We start from the raw sequence: 19,971 nt of genomic DNA on the forward strand, positions 1-19,971 counted from the left end.
TAACATTCCCTTACGACTTCTTGTTCCACCCCTTCTTTACCAATTCAGATGTTCCCCCATCACACGCAAAAAAAGCCAAATGGCAGAAAAAACTAAAAAATAAACAAACAAACAAAAACATCACACTCTCATCTGACAATGAATTCTACAGCTGCAACTAAAGAAAGCTATGTGGTTGATTTCATCCTGTATTCTGTGTATGCCGTGTTTTAATTTGATTTGTCACTCAGGGTTTCATTGCCCTTGTACTCCTTGTACTTAGTAAGCACTAATGAAATCACATCACAAAAGGTTGCAAAGAGAAATGGGGACTTTTCATTTATCAGTTAGAAATCTCAAGGTTCAGACTAGGTATATCCTTCAAAGATTTGCCAGAGTGGCTGTGGCAGATAGAATTGCTAATAAAATGAAATTGTACTTCTAATTTAGAGTAGCTACTGCCTGAAACCTATACCAGCTCCAAGTCCACAAACTTGATGTAACTTATACTGACATGAACTCTTTTGCAATCACGTACTCTATTATGTTGTCTTCAGTGTATCAAAACCCCCACCTCTCTTGGCTGAGAGGCAGGAGCAGCCTCTCTCGAAAGAGGCTTAGCTGGCATAGCTAGACAGTGTAAAACCCAAATAAACTTTGGGTTTCTTTCTCAGCTTCAAATGAGGAGAGAGTTTAGACTACCAGTTTAAATCAGATACCTAACTTTTAGACAGCTAAATTCAGACAAATTATACCCTTTATTTTCTGGAATAAAAGGTATTGATTTTCAGTATGAATGCAGTGTACATGTTTATGGAAAAAATAAATAAATCAGAACTAAACATACTGGTTTACTGAGATATAACCAGGCATTAACCCTGTACTGAGAAATATCATTTTGGCACCTCATATTCAAAGTCTGGATTTAACTGGGTCAGTTTTTCTTGTTCTATGTTTTTTCCCCCAATATGAGACCATCAATAGGTTCTATTTTTGTCTTTTAGAAAAGACATTTAGATTTTCTTAGAGACACGTTTAGAGGTTCAAACTGGTGATGAGAGGACAAACAACAGACAATGCTTTTATGAAGGTGAGGGTTCATGGTATGATTCTGTAAAACTGAAAAATACAGGATCCAGTCAGACCTTTTCCCTTCTAGCCTTGTCTCATTTCGTTTTCTTATCCTTCTCTCCTGCTTCATAGATATCTCTTGAGTTTTCTGCATAAGTTCTTTGTGACTTGTTAAAAATACTAACCCTTGTGGGGGGTGGGGGGAAAGGCTTTCTTATCACTGGGAAATCCAAAATTTGGGTCCAACATGTTTCTTATCTTACTTCTAGTAGGAAAGGACTCAAACCAATGTTATTAAAATCACCCTCCCTCCCCCAATACTACTTCAAAGCTTTAGGATTCAAACTTACACCTGTCCCTTGCATTAATTTTATAGAAACATGGTGTGTTTCATCTGAATGTTTTTCAGGAAATTCAAGAGAGAGCCTTTATCTAGCCATTCTCTGGCTTTAATTGATGTTAGAATGTTTTCTCAATAAGCTTAAAGCAATGTCTCTTGTTAAGGAGAAGCTTAAATAAGTTTTGACTCAAATAGTTATAATATTGTTTCACATGCTCATTTAATTTCCCAAAGAATATCGGAAAATAAGTTGAATATAGTGCAACAAAGGCATACCTATAGGCTGGAGGAAATACAATAATTTATCATTCATTTCACATTTACTCACAAAATCATATCATATGCCAAAGAAGATTTTTAGAAAACTACAGAAACAACCCTCTATGTGTGAGAAGACCTTGTCATATTTCAACTGTATCATTCCACCTATTTCACAGATAAACTTATTTATATTTTTCTCAGCAGTGGCATGTGAGAGAAGGTTATATTCCATTCCTCACAGGAACTCTTGAAATGGTGCCCTCTCAACAAATGAGCTTTCATCTACTTTTCCTTAGGTGCTTGGAAAATAAGGGAAGGTTAATCTCTCTTCAGTTTTGTTTCTTTTGTGCTTATGAATAATTATTCTTGTTATCTCCCTGAATTCTATGAACATTTTGTGTATAGAAGTAGGTTCTGTTAATTTTTGCCTAAAAAAATTATGGCTTTTTCAATGACAATTTTTTTTGTTCAAATTAAAAAAAAAAAAAAAGCTCAGAAGACAGATTGTGTCAGCTGCTTCATGATCTGGGCTCTCACCATTCCACTGAACCACACAGGTTCAGTCTTTAACTCCATTGCTAACAATTCAGCAAACTTTCTGGCACCTCAGTGGTTGTATCAGGATAAAAATATTCGTGCTCCTTCAACTTTATTAACTCCACCATGTCATTGAAACACCACTTTCCTAAGCTGTGCCAGTGCTTGTGTTGTGCCTGCAGCTCAGCCACAATAGCTAGCCATTAATGCCTCAAAGACATTAATATTGAACAATATTAATGGTCTGTTTTCAGTAAGGATTTACTTCATGAGGAGTCCTGAGTTTTCTTTCTGACATGCTACACACTTAAACAATAATGCCTCCTTGCTCCCAGCTCTATGCTAGAGGATCCTGTGTCCCATTTTTATATCTGTGTCCAAACCCTGACTGAATGGTAATTTTGCTCAACACTCTAAATCCAAAGCTGCTGGAAGAATAGCCTGCTTTTGCTATTCTCTTATACCATAAAATTAGTGCCTACAAAAGCCCACCACCTAGCAGCAGTATAACCAGAAAACTGTTTCAATGAATGGGTCAAATTTTGGCCTGAAGCAAGAAAGAATCATGATTTGGGAAGCCACAAAAGCAATAAAGAAGAATATGATACATAATGTAATATGCCAGAGAAATTTATGGTTAATTCCAAGATCAGCCTGACTGGATATCACTCTAGGAACAAGATAAAAGCCTCAGTGGATGTATGAAAAGGGATAAAATTAGGAATGTACACAGTTCTGTTTTATGAAGAGCTGGACAGCTTACCCTGGGAAGCTCAATGAATGCAAATGCCCATATGAGGTGTGTTATTACCTTTATTCCCAGAACAGTAAATTCAATGCAAAACTGTCTGAGGATTCTCACCTATCATTCAGCCACGAAAATTTATTATAGAAAGCATGACCAACATCATAGTATTTCTTTGGTGATTTTCTGCACACTTAATAGGCACAAAGAATAGATATGATGATATTAGAAATTTACATAGAAAATAAATATTCTACCATGCTAAAGAGTTATGAGGATTTCAGCAATAACCCTAAGAAGTTTTACCAGAAAAATGCCCGAGAGTTATCGCATGAAACTAACACGTTCCCTCGCCACAGAGTAATGGTTACTTTGTCAGAGATCATTTTATTCTTCCATTTTTCGGGAGTAATAAGATTGAGTTTTCATTTCTTAGAAATTCCAAGTAGCCTATGAAATTTCTGACCAAGGTAACTCTACCTGCATTCCTTCTTAGACACTCTTTATATCCATCTCCAAGTCCTTTTCTGATATATGATGCAGAAAGAGTTCTCTTTTATAGCCAGAAGTTTTTTGCAGTAAGGTCTGAGTAAACCACTCCCTCTGCTAGTCTAGGATAATGTCATTACCTAAAAACAATACAGTCCAGTTTGAAAGTAAGTCTCACCACTATCCTGTTTCTTCAATAGAAGAAGAATATATGATAATATAATGACAATTTAGGGAAGCAGGGAGATTCAAGAAACTCACCATGCTTTCCCTAGGAATATTATTGAACTAAGGATAGGATCTACCAGAGGTAAAATTTGCCTCCTAAAGGCAAGAAATGAGAATTTTTATATGTATTAAAATTTTAAAAGCAAATTTTCTCTAAGCTTATATATAAAGGCCTTGAATCTGTGATGGTATTCAGAACATTGAAAGACAGAAAGCTTCCTTGTCTTATTTAGAGTAATTTTTCAGACAGTATACGAACGAAAGACTGAAAAGAATGATACTATGTATTTTTCTGTGTATTCAACTGTGGAACATTGAAGCCAAGTTGTATAGAAACCATTATTTGCTCCCAGTGCATGGATGAATGGCAGCCTATCTACACAGTTAGATAATTAATCTCTTGATTTTAAGTTTTTTTCATGGCTTACATGGCTAATGCCAAATTTCCATCTATATTTGCCGTGCTAGAAGTAAAAAAAAAAAAACCAAAACAAAACACCAAAACTGTTTATACATTTTCAGTAGCATGCCTCTAAATTTTCTCTTCTACACAAATACCAAACATTTTCTTTTCAGAGTTAACCTGAGTAATAGCTACATACTCTTCTACATTAATCCCGAATCAGGTAGCTAATATTTGTCTACCACTATCATGATGGCTTCTGACTTTTTCCTGACTGCCATTCTCTCCCTACCCTCTCCCCAGGTTTTCAAGAGTGTCCTGTTCTGATAGCCAGCATGTCATCTCTTTAGTGTCCAACTCCTGCTATATTCATACTAATTACAGCAGGAGCTGACTCTACTACTGCATTGACATTTCTTCCATATTGTATTCTTTATTGGACATTCACATCTGTAAGTGTCCTGACACGGACCATTGCCCAATTCATTTTAGCTTTTTACCATTCCATTAATTCATAGAATCACAGAATGGTTTGGGTAGAAGGGATGTTATAGGTCATCTAGCTCCAACCCCCCTGCCATGGGCAGGGATACTTTCAACGAGATCAGGTTGCTCAAAGCCCCATCCAGCCTGGCCTTGAACACTCCCAGAGAGGGGGCATCCACTGCTTCTCTGGGCAACATGTTCCAGTGTCTCACCACCCTCACAGTAAAGAATTTTTTCCTAATATCTAATCTAAATTTACCTTCTTTCAGTTTAAAGCCATTACCCCTCATCCTATCACTACATTCCCTGATAAAGTGTCCCACCCCATCTTTCCTGTAGGCCCCCTTTAATTCATTTATTTCACTTGTCATCTTCCCAAGTCTTTCTTACTTTATACACGTACAAAGGTACATATGGACAGACAAGCACATGTGCGTGCGCGCGCACACACACACACAGAGCTCCTTCTCCTCATTTAGATTTGGGCTTTCTCCTAAGTCTGACTAACACTGCCTGACAGTCCCCTAAGCAGATTGCCCAGGGAATCTGTTTAAGGTCCTGCCAAGGCAAAACAACTATACTAACAGAGAAGATATATGAAAAGGGTTATAGTCACAAAATCATGACAATACCCTTATGTATTATCCTTCCCACACAGCTGCTCAGGCTATTAAGTGCCAGGAAAAGCTTACCACAGTTTGCTTTCCAGAAAATGTCAATAAAATTACCTTGGGCACAAAGGAGCCGGGTGTGTCCTATAGGTCCCTCCTCACACTGGCCATATGAATGGACTGTGGGGTAAAAATATATTGCAAACCAGTTATCTGCCCCTTGAAAAGTAGAAAATCAGATGGGAAGAAAGTAGCTGGCTGCTCATTGAAACATTCCTGCAGTATCTGCAAGACTTAGTTCAGCAGATGTAAATCTATCTGGGCCATGGTGGAATTAGGGGAGTAGAGTTCGGAGGAGAAATTATCACTCTTTCAACAAGAGCTGAAAACAAGCATAAGAGAAGGTTCTCACCGTGTAGAGACCTTGTGATACCACTGTACAAATCTTCCCAGGGAGGTTTTGTGATCACCTAGAACATATTTAATTATCACAAGGTTTGGCACAACTAAATTTAGCAACCACAGCTCTGTAGCACTTAAGTGTCTGAATAGAGATAGAAACATGCACAAACCCTGCCAGTCACTCTCTCCTGACAAAATTTTGCTGTGGAAAAAAGTAAGATGTGGGAAGTTCATGTTTAACTGCAGCAATTTGTGCAGTGACTATATACTCTTCTGTCAAATAAAAAAAAAAAAAAAGAAAAAAGAAAAAAGTAAGATACCTTTTTCCTCTGATTTTTTAAAGGGAACTAGGAATTTTTTAAGCCAGTGTCCTGAAAACATATTTATTCTCAATCTTTTTCTAGAACATTTCTCCTTCTAGCTGTCAGCAGCTAGTGGTCCCAAAAGTCCTTCATATCAAATATGTCATCTATGCCACATACAGGGCAGAAGAGGCAAAATCTCCAAATTGGCAAGCTGAAGAGGGACCATTTGAGCAGCTGTAAAAAGCAAGAATTTAAATTTTCAATCAACACACTAGGAAAGTTCATTTTTTAGGAAGTGTGTCCTTCTAAATCAAGACATCTGGTAGCCTCAGTCCCAAGTGAATATGTTCAATAAATCTTCAGAATGTTTAAGTTCTCACATACGAACAAGAGGAGTGAATCTCAATGTCTTAGCCAACTTTTGCTGTCTACATGTAAACTACTGCAGATGAGTTGGCACTGTTAGAAATATTCACAGCTGTATAAGAAATGTGGCTAGTGCAAAAACAGAGACATGAGTGTAGTATACTGTCATTAAAAAAATTTTATAAATTGTTCGGAAAAACACTGGTATAAGGTAATATAATAAAACCTACTTTTTCAGCAACTGTCATCATGATAACAAAACAGCTTTTGTTTGTTTTCTGTGGATGAAAGGTGTCAGGTGAAAATAATATACAGCTGTTTTGAAATTGTTAGGGGAAGCATCTTCCATTTTCCTCCGCAAAAAAAGATGGGGAGGGAATGCAAATGTAAAATAAGGTCAAACTTCACATATTTAAGATTGTTCTTAGACATCAAGGTGATTATATTGCAAAGTGGTATCAGCATGCAGATTTTAAAGCAAAAGCTCTCATATTCTTAAGTAAGGTTACAAAGCAATATTTTTTGTGAGTTTTGTAAGCATGGAATTCACACATTGCATCTTCTAGCTGCTACTGCTCTGGGAATAAGGGGAGGGAAAAAAAACAACCTTGAACTATTTAAACAGTTCCAGAAAAAGATTAAATCAACAGATAGAATGTGAGTTTCTTGTCTCAAAGCCAATCACTTACACTGCTTGGCACTTTCAGGAAAATAGACATTTGATTATTTATGTAAGACTTTTCCTAAAAATTCTTTTATTAAAGTTACTGTTAGTAGAAGTATTATTTTCAATATATTACATAATGGTTGTATGATCAAGATGTCTAAAACCAAAGAAAACAAGAACCATTGAAGAAGTTTGGAACAGATAGCTCACAACAATCTGTTAATGTTACAATACAAATTCTCAACCTAAGCAATTCACTGATAAACCTCTCTGAAGTAGAGGCTATAAAATGCTCCTTTGTAAATATAGAAATGTAAATATAGAAAAGGTATGAACAAAATAAATAAAATTAATATTTTAATGAAAATGAAGCAAAATTACATGCAAAAATGCATAAAATTAATGTACCTCAACTTCTGACTTAAAATTCTTTTATACACAAATGTCTTTCATTTTTACTGTATCATTGTAAGAACAGATCCTCAAAGAAATATTATAGGTTCAAATGTTTCAAACACACCATACTAAACATGATTTTTTTTTTTTTTTTTTTTTTTTTTTTGTATGGCATATAACTTTTTCTGCTGAAAAAAGCCCAGCTGGTAAAATCCCAAATTACAGAGGTATAGAAAAAATTATTGCCATTACTTGAAGTCATAAATATTTTATAAATAAGTTTGATAAGTTGTGGTTCTGTTACCATTCCCCATCCACTACTTTATAAATTACAAGTGATGTTAATGTTAATTAATATTTGATATGATAAGCAGGTTTTAACAAGTAGGGAAATTCTCCCTTACTCAATGTTCCTTCCCTCTCCCCTGCACCTCCTCCTCAAGTCTGACATTAAAATAGCAAACTAGTCGTATGAACAGTGATCTAAGTAGCAAAATATGTAGTTCAGATTAGGAAGACTGGGATTACTATGAATATAGCATGGTTCAGTAACCAGGATAGTCTCTTTTTTACCATTACCTTAACAGAGAAATTAAATTAGATTTTTATATGTGGCATGATTAAGAGAGAGAAGATATTTCACATCCCATATCAAAATATAGAAACAGAACTTTGCTTTTTGATCAGATAATTTCCTGGTGTCCATAATTAGTTTTGAAGCTTATACTTTGTCAGCTTTTCCTGGTGCAAGAATAAGGGGTCAAATAAGTGACAGACATAAACTACAGTCTTTGAAAAAAAATTGAGCAATTACCTTTTTCTAGGCCTAAGAAAAATTTTTCTGTTGACAAAAGTCAATAAATTGTTAATGTTTTCCTTCATGTAGAAGCACTTGCCTCCTACTGTTGTTGCTCTGAAGCATACTCTGGGGCATATGCAGATTTATTTCAGAAACAGTGGCCCAAATCCCAGCTGTATATAAAGAGAACCTGGCCAAAATATATATACTGCTACAGAGTTTTCCAATACCAGATTATAACAAATGTCTCACTGCTGGCGGAAGTTAAATTCATCTGGTATTATTATCATGGACATATTCCTTTAGTCTGTGAACTTTAAACTGCTGCCATCTGCTATCCAAGCAATGCTCTTGACTGTTTCCTCCTTTCCCTGGTCTCCTGTGCTATAGAAATGTTGAGACTTACTCAGAAAAGATGGTAAAGAATAGGTCTTTTCAAAGGTGTACCGAGTAAATTCATTAGATCATTCACGTTAGACAAATTGCTAGCATATCCAGACATTGCAGCAAGTGGTAAAAACAAACTGTAGCTCTGTCAAGTGGCTAATCTAAAGTCTTGGCAAGTTTGATCTAAAACAGGTACAACGGTTGGACTTGATGATCTTAAGGTCTTTTCCAACCTAAATGATTCTATGATTCTATGATTCTATGCTGATAAGGAAATAATTTTCTTAAGTTCCCCTTCAAATATTTACTGAACCATCAGCATCTGAGGGGAGAGTGTATTTTGCAAGCCTTAAATAGAAAAATGTATTTATTTACCACATCTCAGAAGCAGGTCTGTTGTCTGCACTATGTCCCGTTCTCCTTGTGTCTTGATCTGTGTAACAGTCTCATAGCAGATTTTGGTAGTTTCATGCTGCAAAGTCCCTCCTTACTCCTTATGGTCCAAATCATGCCATAACAGGGTTTCGATGGCATGAAGGTAAATTTAACATGATAATAACAACAATGTGTGATTGTTCCAACCCTTGACCAGTGATGGCATGTAACAGTTTGTTGCAGCATACAAAAAATTTCCATAGATCATAATTTTAATAAAGCTTAAACTCGTTACAGCTTTGTTTTGTGTTTATGCATCCCTGCATAACCCCAAACTCACAGAGGGACATTCAGGCTGGCCATTTTTCTGCTTTCCAGTGTATAGCAGAGATATAGTCTGATCTTGTCAGTATTATCTAGAAAATGAATAATCTCTATATATGTATATGTAACATATTGTTCTCTTAAACCCCCATAGTGCTGCATGCCTGCATGTCACTGGTAAGACAGAATGACAAAGAACAATAATGGACTAGATGATGTTTAAAGGTCCCTTCCAACCCAAACTATTCGATGATTCTATGATTCTATACTAAAGAAACCTGTGGTAAGGATGACCTCACACCCCCCAAGGAAGGACCTGTCTCTGAATCAAGGAAAGTAATACAAGCAAGTGAAAGATGAGTGACTTATGAGGAATATTATCAGAACATGCTGACTGAAAAGCTGCTTTATTTTTTCCAAGCTTTTCTCTTCCAGGAACTGTTAGGAGCCAAGGATTCCTCTTCTCCCCCCCCCCCCATTTTTTACTGTTTGGTGGAGCTTAGTCATAGTGGAATTAAGGCAGAGGATGAGGATTTATTTTCAATTCAAATTCAAAATTTATGATTCAAATGCAAAAATCAGGAAAGCAGAAGAAACATACTTGAAAATGAAACGGACAGATTTAGTTGCTGCAACAGGGAAGTTCTGTGCCATGTGAAACACTCTATCATATGATGCCCCTCTGGAAAGTCCCAAAGGGTGAGTGCAGAAGGCTGCACATCTCTCCAAGATCCTGTGTCAGCTTCATGTGGATGTATGGTTAAGGCATATTAAACAGTACTGTGGGCAAGAATATACATAGAGAAATCCTGTCCTAGATCCCAGTGGCAATAATGATAATTTAGTTTCTTTAACTAGCATTTACTTGTAAATGTAAACATTTGACTGTAGAAGCTTAAATTTAGATACCTGTATCTACGGATGTCTCCCACAGCTGGGGTTCTATTCAATTTCCAAAGCACAGGCAACCAGTGTCACTTGAGGTGGCTTAGGACAGGGGTTGATAGGTAAGCCATGGGGTGTATAGGAGACCTGTGCTTTTCAGGAGTGGCTGAAGGAGGTTGGGCAGGATTTGCTAGGGCATCTCAAATGACATGAGTGTGCTACTAGATGGACCACTTTGAACCTGTATGTGTGTGCACTTCTTTAGTAACATTATAAAAGGCAAAACTGTAGGAGTAAACTGTCTATAACTTTATTCTACACATAGTTGAACTGGTTTCAGTGGGACTATTTGCTGACAGTTAAGGGTGAAAAAAAGTCACTGGATTTCTTTCTAATTGTTGAATGAAAAAGATCACCTGGGTCTCTAAAAATAAAACCCTGAAAAAATACATTCTTCCTTATCATTATTAATCATAATTCTCTTAAAATATGAGAGTAATCCAGTCTTACTTTGCATAATTTTGTCCTAAATGTCTAAAAATGCTTAATTTGTATTTGGTAGTTCTTTACTTCCACATTTAGCTATAGATTCATTACCACAGTCTACATTTTTTTCCAGTTTTATTACAAACATTGGAAGATAGTGCATACTTTTAATGGATCTAAGAAATTTAGTTTGTTTGGGTTACTTGTTTATGTTTTGAGTTTATTTTTGTGATTTTCCCCAGCACTATGAGATTTTTCACACAGCTATACTACTTCTGGGCAGTGCTAGCAGCAGTTGTATCTGTCTTGGCTTCTTAACCACTTTGATTTACATTAATCCATAACCAGCAGCTGGCATGCCTGTGTGTTGCTTTTTTCTTGTACAAGTCTGCAGTATGCCTGCATCCATTTTTGCTTAGTCAGCTCATCGATCTGAACATAAATGTCCATGTGGAAGGAGACAAATTATTGAGAATACAACTCTGTTCTTTCAAAAGTAAATATTTTTCATCATGAAATAAGAAATTTTATGATTTTTTAGAATTTTATGGCATGTCCAGATTAGAAAATGTATACTTTTTTCTTTGTATAAAAGGCTTTAGTAGATTTACATATATATATACATAAAATAAGCTACAAAATCATCTTTTTACACACACATATATATACACACATACATATATATGATTTTGTAGCTTTGTTTCTTTGTAGATTTCCATAGTGGGGTTTAATGATTAGTAAATACAACTTAAGACACAAGCTTAACTCGGTCCAGGCTAGGTCCCAAAATTGCACATGGTGGTGTCCATCTTGTTCTTATTCTAAATAAATGTTCTTATTTCTTTCTAAAAATACAATTTTGTAGTGCAGTCAGCTTCTTAAATTGACATAGATTTTGCTGTCTTTACTTCTCTGCACAGTACTGCTGTAAACCAGACTGAGAAAAGGCTGGCTTCTGGAAACTGACTGAGAAAATAGTATATATCAATATAGCTGTGAAGTGATTTTTTTCATCAAGTGCACATCAGCCTTTCCAAAGGTGAGTGAACACATTAACTGTTTTTACCCTGTGAGTCATATACAAAAAACCTTAATGTATCTGAGATGCACAAAAATACATCACATAACTTGGAAAGTTGAGGGTGTGAAGAGGTTTGAGAGATTTCTAGGTTCACTCTGACAGTAGCTGTGTAAGAATGTGAATCCTCTCACGTTTTATGGTACTGAGTTGCTTGGGCGGGTTGCATCTCCAGATCCTGGAGCACTAGATGGTGTTTGCCACTGCTGCTTCCCTTCCTCCCACAGCAGGAGATTTGGAGGGCCCAGAAGTCCCCATACCACCTAAACGGATGTGATTAAAAATCTTGTGAGCTGGGTGTGGCTCAAGAGCCAGTTTGGCCTCCTTTATGCAGCATGAAAGAACATAGCAATTGCATAAGTGTAATTGCTTTAAAAGGCTTCATGGCGAGATTTTTCCAAACTGCATAGAATAACTGGATGTCTTGATTACTGCTCTCCTGCACGGTCTACATTTTCAACCAGAACAGCATCCAAGAGAGTCACACAGAGTAAAACATTTAGCTACTGTTTACACCTTTGAAAGTAGTTATAATCCTGATCCCAAAGCTGGTTGCTGTAAGTCAAAATATCTTTAATACACTGTATCAGACTAGCCGGACAGAAAACTCAGGTGTGAAAGCTTTTCTTTCCATTGAAAATGCTGTGCACGTGCTAACTTTTTAATGGTTAAAGGCACAAGCTTCCCTGTAATGGAGTTGGCACAATTCATGAAAATATTGCAGCCTAGAAAAGCTCCTTATACGTGCACCCTGATAGCTTAAAGGAACTCAACTGTATTATCATTCTTTGTCACGTAATAAAATTATATAATTTAACACACAGTAATCCACTTTCTATCCTACTTCATATAATACTGTTGTTAAAAGACAAAATTTTTTTCTCTAGCGTCAGCTAGAACAATATTCTGAAGGAGAAAATAGAGATTACCTGAAGAACTCATAATTTTCTTACTAATGGACTAATGCATTTTCAGCTTTTGTTTTTATATAAAATCCACTATTTACAGTGCTTTGGATTCCCCTCCCCCCCCCCTTCTGTCTGCAGAATACACACAAGAGGTCCTCTCTAATACAATGATTTGTATTAAAGCAATCAAAATACTGGAACCAGAAACAATGGTGGATGCGTTTTTAAAGAAATCAGTTCTGCAGACAGATTGTCCTCTTTGTCCTACCAATCTCTTTTGCTCTTCTGCCTGTTACTGCTAGGAGAACTAAATCTATCTGCAACTCTTTATATGGATTTTGAAGTAGCACTCAGTATAAATAAAAACTAGACTTAATTCTGAACTCCTCTGAAATCCTTCATGGCAATGAGGTGACTTATGCAGGTTTAACAGAAATCCTTTTACTTATGACTATATTTGTCAACATGTTTACAAATACTTCCTAATAGGCTTACATTTCCACGTGAATTGGCAGGGGTTTTGTACCAAATAAAACTCTACTTTTTGTCTAATTTTTTGTTGCTTCAGTCTTTCATAACTTAGTGCACTTTGTGGAAAATAATAACAGAGCCTTTTTATTTACATTTTACTAAAATTGTGTTTTGCTTTAATTATATATTTCATAATATATGATGTAATATAGTGCTCTAATAATGACAAATGATAGAATGGTACTGTAAGCTAAAGGTATTCAGGAAAACAAATGGATCAGTCTCATTTTCAGTAATGTAGCTGAAGGTTAATCTTATTCTGGTCATTTTTGCATCTTAGGTAATACAGTATGCTAGCTTTAAAAATTTCAGCACTTAATGTACTCCTTCACATGTATCTAAAAATAAAAAGGAATAGCACTGTGTACACATGGAAAAAAAAAACCAAAAACAAACTTCTGTGTTTTCTTTGAAGTGAAAATATTTTATTTCATGTTTACAGAAACAAAGTCAGTTTTTTTCCAACAAATTAAAAACATATTTTTCTATCAGAATGTAAAAAAAAAAAAAGGGCTGGACTTTTTTTGGTGTGATAGCCTGTGATGCAGGCTGTGGTTGCAGCCTATTCATCATCTTCTCCTGGAGATATTAGGGAAGTAGTTTAAAAAAAGCAGAAGCCACTATGAAGATATGGAGTGCTCCCATACAAATAGAACAATTTTTCCCCTCTTATTCCATCCTTTGTCAAATACTTGGCAGTCACTTCAGGCTGTGTATGAACAGTACACACACAGATCAGTTGTGCAGCACATATGTTATAGATCCAGTGTATTTCTTGTCTGGACTGCTACAAAGATGATTAAAAGACTGGAGCTCCTCTCATAAAGAAAGAGGTTGGGACTGTTCAGCCTGGAGAAAAGAAGGCTCAGGTGCATCTTATCCAGGTGTATAAATACCCAATGGGATAAGTAAACAAGATGGAGGCAGACTCTGCTCAGTGGTGTCCAGTGATGAGAAGAAATGAGCAGAAACTGAAAACCAGGAAATTCCACCTGAACGTAAGAAATACACTGGAACAGGCTGCCCAGAGAGGTTGTGGACTCTTCATCCTTGGAGATATTCAAAACTCAACTGGATTTGGCAACCTGCTTTACCTGACCTTTCTCTTAGCAGGGGGCTTGGACTAGGTGATCTCTACAGGTCCCATCCCACCTCAGCCATTCTGTGATTTACAAGATGTAGTACATTCAGAAAAGCAAGCTGCTTTTCAAGGCCTCGTCTATATGACATCAGAAGTACCATGTTAATCAGCAACTGCAGAACTAACTAGCAAGTTTTTGGGGTGGGGTGGGGGGATGCAGGGAAGGGGCAGTCTTTCAAACTGCAAGTTTCCAGACAGGATCTTGTGAGCCCCTGCCTGAAAGAGAGGACTAACGTATGATTAAGAAATGACTAAGAGCTGCATGCTCACCCTCCCTCCCTCCCTCCCTTTCCAGTTCAAATATTGGATGAGTCGACCTAATCTTTCCTTCTCTTTCCTCCCCCTCTCCATCTCATCCCCGCTGCGTGCTTGCTTCTCTCCTCCACTCCCCAGGGGCCCATGGGATTTCTCCAAGCAAAGCACCGAGTGCTAAGGACAAGGCTTCCCTCCAGGATATGGAGTGCAGTGGTTCTTGACTTCTTTGGTCTGACTTTCTTCCAGATAACCACAGGTTCAAAGTTGGAGTATAGCCCTGCTATCCTACCTCCTTCATCTCATTGTCCATGTAGAGGCAGTGGCTCAGCTGTCAACTTCTGCTGAGCTCTGATGCTTTATCTTTTGTCCATTTCTCTCCTTACATTTTAAATCCATTTTACCATCTGCCTGACATTTTTACTTCTTTAACACAATTTTTATCTATGTATTTTTTAAAAAAAGTTAAGATTTACTGTTTTTTCAACTTTTATTTATTTACAAAACAATATCTTTTTGCCTCTTAACATTTATAATTAATGCTATTTCTTTTGGAAATCCTTTTTGACTGCCCTAGTTTTTTGTACCAACCTGTCAAAAGCTGGTAGAAAAATGTTTTCAATTTTTTTTCAAGAAGGAAAAGGAACAAATGTTCCAATATGCCAAATATTTAAAAACAGTATTCAGACTTATGACATGGGTTTTTCTGCAATATTTTTGGTAGGTCTCGAACAGATCTGTAGAAATTGACAAAGATAGAAACTTATAAGAAGGTAGTAGGTATGTTTTATTTACGGAAGAAAGATTAGGATCATGATGGGAAAAATAATGAATAAAGGGAATAACAGGAAAAATCCCCTATCTGTACTTCTTAAGTAACACAGAAGAGCAAGAAAGAGAAAAAGCAAGAGTTTTCAATTTTTTTTTTCCCTAAAAACTGTGCAATTGATTTGTAGAACTCATTTATCTGCCTGTCTCTCTCTACCTCTGACTTAATCTTTATCTCTGCCTCTTCCCTTTCCCAATATATTTGTGTAAAGACAATAATTTAAAAATTCAAATATTACCATTCTTGTAATAGTCATATAGAAGGATAATCTACAGTTTAGATTCATACAACGGCACAAAGCTGTATTCTAACTTTTTACAGTAAAAACTGATCAGTTAATTATTTGACATTAAATAAAACTTATATTTTAAATCCTTCTAATTCTGCAGATTAGGTGACTCCTGGGTGAAGAACTGGCTTAAGGGTAGAGCTCAAAGGGTTGCAGTGAATGTAGTGAAGGATGTAGTGAATAGGGCCTACATCTGGCTGGCAACCTGTCACCAGCGGTGTTCCTCGGGGCTCAATTCTAAGAGCAGTTCTTGTTCAATATTTCTATCAACGATCTGGATGCAGGAGTTGAATGCACCATTAGCAAGTTTGCCGATGATACCAAACTGGGAGGTGCTGATGACTGTCTTGAGGGACAAGATGCCTTGCAGAGGGATCTAGACAGGTTGGAGCACTGGGCTATGATTAATGACATGAAATTTAACAAGTCCAAATGCCGGATTCTGCACCTAGGACAGAGTAACACCAGACACAAATATAAATTGGGAGAGAAGTGGCTGGAGAGCAGCCCTGCAGAAAGGGATCTGGGGGTGCTGGTCGACAGCAGGCTCAATACGAGTCAGCAGTGTGCCCTGGCAGCCAAGAGGGCAAACCACATCCTGGGGTGCATCAAACACAGCATAACCAGCCGGCCAAAAGAGGTGATTATCCTGCTGTATTCAGTGTTGGTGCGGCCTCACCTTGAGTCCTGTGTGCAGTTCTGGGCCCCACCATTTAAGAAGGATGCGAAGGTCCTTGAATGTGTCCAGAGGAGGGCAACAAAGCTGGTGAAAGGGCTGGAAGGCATGTCCTGTGAGGAGCGGTTAAGGACTTTGGGCTTGTCTAGTTTGGAGAAAAGGAGGCTGAGGGGTGACCTCATTGCTCTCTACAGCTTCCTGAGGAGGGGACGTGGAGAGGGAGGTGCTGATCTCTTCTTTCTGGTACCCAGTGATAAGACGCGTGGGAATGGTTCAAAGCTGCACCAGGGGAGGTTTAGATTGGACATTAGGAAGCATTTCTCAACCAAGAGGGTGGTCAGACACTGGAACAGGCTTCCTAGAGAGGTGGTCGATGCCCCAAGCCTGTCAGTGTTTAAGAGGTGTTTGGACAATGCCCTTAACAACATGCTTTAACTTTTGGTCAGCCCTGAAGTGGTCAGGCAGTTGGACTAGATGATCATTGCAGGTCCCTTCCAATTGAAATATTCTATTCTATTCTATTCTATTCTATTCTATTCTATTCTATTCTATTCTATTCTATTGTCTTGATTTTCCATAGATAAGAATTATCACCTAATTTGTAAGGCAGACTGCCAGAATACATTGGTTGTGATATAAAAAGTCAATCAATCAGGATTGCAAACAACCAATTTATGTTATCTTTGTGTAAACAAAAAGAGGGGAAAAAAATTAGTCTAATAGCCAACAGAACTAAATTTTCTTTAATGTGAATTATGTCCAATATAAGAAAACATATACATAGACATATACACATAGATCCCATACAAGATGGGATATAGAAAGATCCTATAATCCTATAACCTCAGCAGATGGGCTTAAAATGACTTCAAAAAATACAACCCTGCTTTTAAACTTATACAAATGTTTTGATGTTTACATAAATATGAAGTTTAGCTTTTTCTAAATGTGACTTTCAAGTCTATGAGCTTTTCTTTAACGAGTGATATGAATTGTAAATAAAGGAGACAGATCTTTAGTTTAAAGGAAAGCTACACAAATTCAAGAATGATTTTGCCCAGGGTAATTTATAAATGTGGAAACCAAATTTTCCACCTGGTTGCACCTTAACCAATTTTCATCTGATGCCATAAACAGAAATAACAAGTTTTTTTTAAAAAGATTGTGTTTTCTCAAGTCTACCTAAAATACATTAGATCTTCTTTGGGTAACAGTCCTCAGAGAGACAAATAAGGAGTTCCCACATTACTAAGAAATTTTCCACAACCAGCAGTTTACAAATGTAAATGTATTTCAGATAAATGTCACTTTAAAATGTCGCTTTGAAAATATTTAAATAAAATATCTCATTTTTTTTATTATTATTTGTTCCCGGCCCCGACATTTTCATTTATGATCTCCAGAACTGACTGAAATTCCCACCTGGAGATTCTGTAACAGTGAGTGAAACACTTTGTTGTAAAGATGGTTAGGACTTCCATCAATCACCTTGTCACAAGTCAACACATTACCTTATCTGCACAGAGACTTGCTGTGCAGTTCCTCTGCCACCCAGGAAAATCATCCCCAAGTGTTCTGGCTATGCACACAAGCACAACCTTGATCACCAGCTAGACCAAAGTTGTAACTATAGGACAAACCTTAATTTTATCCTTCTATTGAAATTATAATTTAAAAGCCATAGCTTGCTACAGGGTAATTATGAGTTCATGTTGTGAGACGATTGATAATGAACTTATCCAAGACTATTAGGCTCGTATTTGAGCCTGGGTAATTGTATTATTTCAAATGAGGTACTCTATAGAAAAAATTCTCAATTTATCTACATAATTTCAAAATAGAAATTATTTTAACAGCATTATTTACTGCTGTATTTTCAGATACCAGTGAAATTATAACATAATGAAGAATAGTAGTGCTAGTATCTATCATACCTCTATGCAAATAGATGCATAATATAAAAAAAAAATACAACTGTCAAATCACAAATTACTTGCTGACTGCAGTTGTCTTCTGAAAGGTGACTGAATGAAAAAATATTGCAAATAGAGGTATTATATATATATATATAATTTTTTTTTTAAGAAATCCTATCTTTGATTGACTGGATGGAAGGTAGCTTTTTTAATTATCAGCAAATATTCAGTTGAATATTTGAAATTTAGCAGTTAAACTTCCATATTTAAAAAAAAACAAACAAACAACAAAACAAACAAACAGGAGGGAAAAGAAATCTTAAATCAGAAATCATTTTACCCAAATGTTAAAGAGCCATTGAGTTCAGTGAAACGTTCTGTTATAGTAATGACTAAGGAAGAACTGCCTTTCAGAGAAAATGTACTGAATTTTGCTGACTTAATATGCAGCTTTAAAGTTGTATTTAATCTCTTATTTCTTTGAAGAACAGAACAGCATAGTAAAATTCAGAATAACTTTCCTTAGATTAAATGGTGCAGTTCAGATTTTTGAAACAATATGTTTATTATATCTTTGGTAAGCCATGTTAAACTGTGGGAAAACACCCTTTATTGATCAGTATAACCAAAAAAATCTTTTATAATTTGATATGTTCCTTAAAGCTGCTATAGATATTTTTAATTGAATTTATTATTTATTTTCCTGAAACATTTTAATAAAGGTCATATATTGTCATCCTAATAACATGCTGTCATTTTAAAATATTCACCTCATTAAAAATAGTATGTTATATGTGTATACTTCCCACAGCAATGAATTAATCCTTTTATATAAAACACTTTAATAACAAGAATTTAAAGTGATGTTCATTTTGTTGAAACTGTTGATGCAAAGAAGGAAAGGTACTTATACTCTGTGTTGTTAAATCATTTTAAGTATAATTAGTCTCTAAATGTAGCCTTATTCATTATTTAAATGATAGTGAAAAATACAGTAGGCAAGTTTTTTTTGTTATTTTTTTGTTCATTTTATTGCTATTAAGAACAAATAGCACACCAATAAAATTGTTTAGGTAATTCAGTTACCTACTTAAAACAGATTTGTGTTACTATGTAACTGAAGTATCAACCAATGCAGATACAAGGCACAAATATTTCTTGAATTAAAAATGTTAAGAAAGCATATTTTAACAATCTTTTTTATTTCTTATCAACTGTGGTGATAATTACAATAATTGAATAATCATCATTAGTACATCTTTATTGGATATGGCATGATTTGAGCATCAAAGTTCCTATCTGAAGACCACAGATACTACTGTATCCATGAGGCTTGGATATACAGGAGCTGCAGACTGCATACTGAGATATCTCCAAGTTAGATATAGGAGACATACTGAAAAAAACAGTATATCTGGTCCAGAAATGGTTTTTTTGGTTGTTTTGTGGGTTTTGGTGGTTTGGTTTTTTCCAAAGATTTGCAGTTAAGCTCCTTGCAGACAGCAACAAAAGCTAATCCAAATACATCCTTCACCATATGTAGAACTCACTAGTTTTCCCCAATAGGAAATGAAAAATATAGAGCTTTTTTGAATGTCCATCTCTTCCTACATCCTGCACACCTATATCATGGCTATACTGCTCTTTCAGTCCCTTGGGCTAAAGTGAACCTGTGTCAGAGAGCCAGCCCTCATCTCTTTTAAGAATATCATTCTAACTGTTGATGCTGCTGTCAAGATTTTTGATATAGTTTAGGTTGGTTCTGAGCATATCTACCAGATCAGGCTTCTCTTTGACTTTGAGCACTTT

This window comes from Aptenodytes patagonicus, chromosome 1 (assembly GCF_965638725.1).
Source record: "Aptenodytes patagonicus chromosome 1, bAptPat1.pri.cur, whole genome shotgun sequence".
NCBI classification, from domain to species: domain Eukaryota; kingdom Metazoa; phylum Chordata; class Aves; order Sphenisciformes; family Spheniscidae; genus Aptenodytes; species Aptenodytes patagonicus.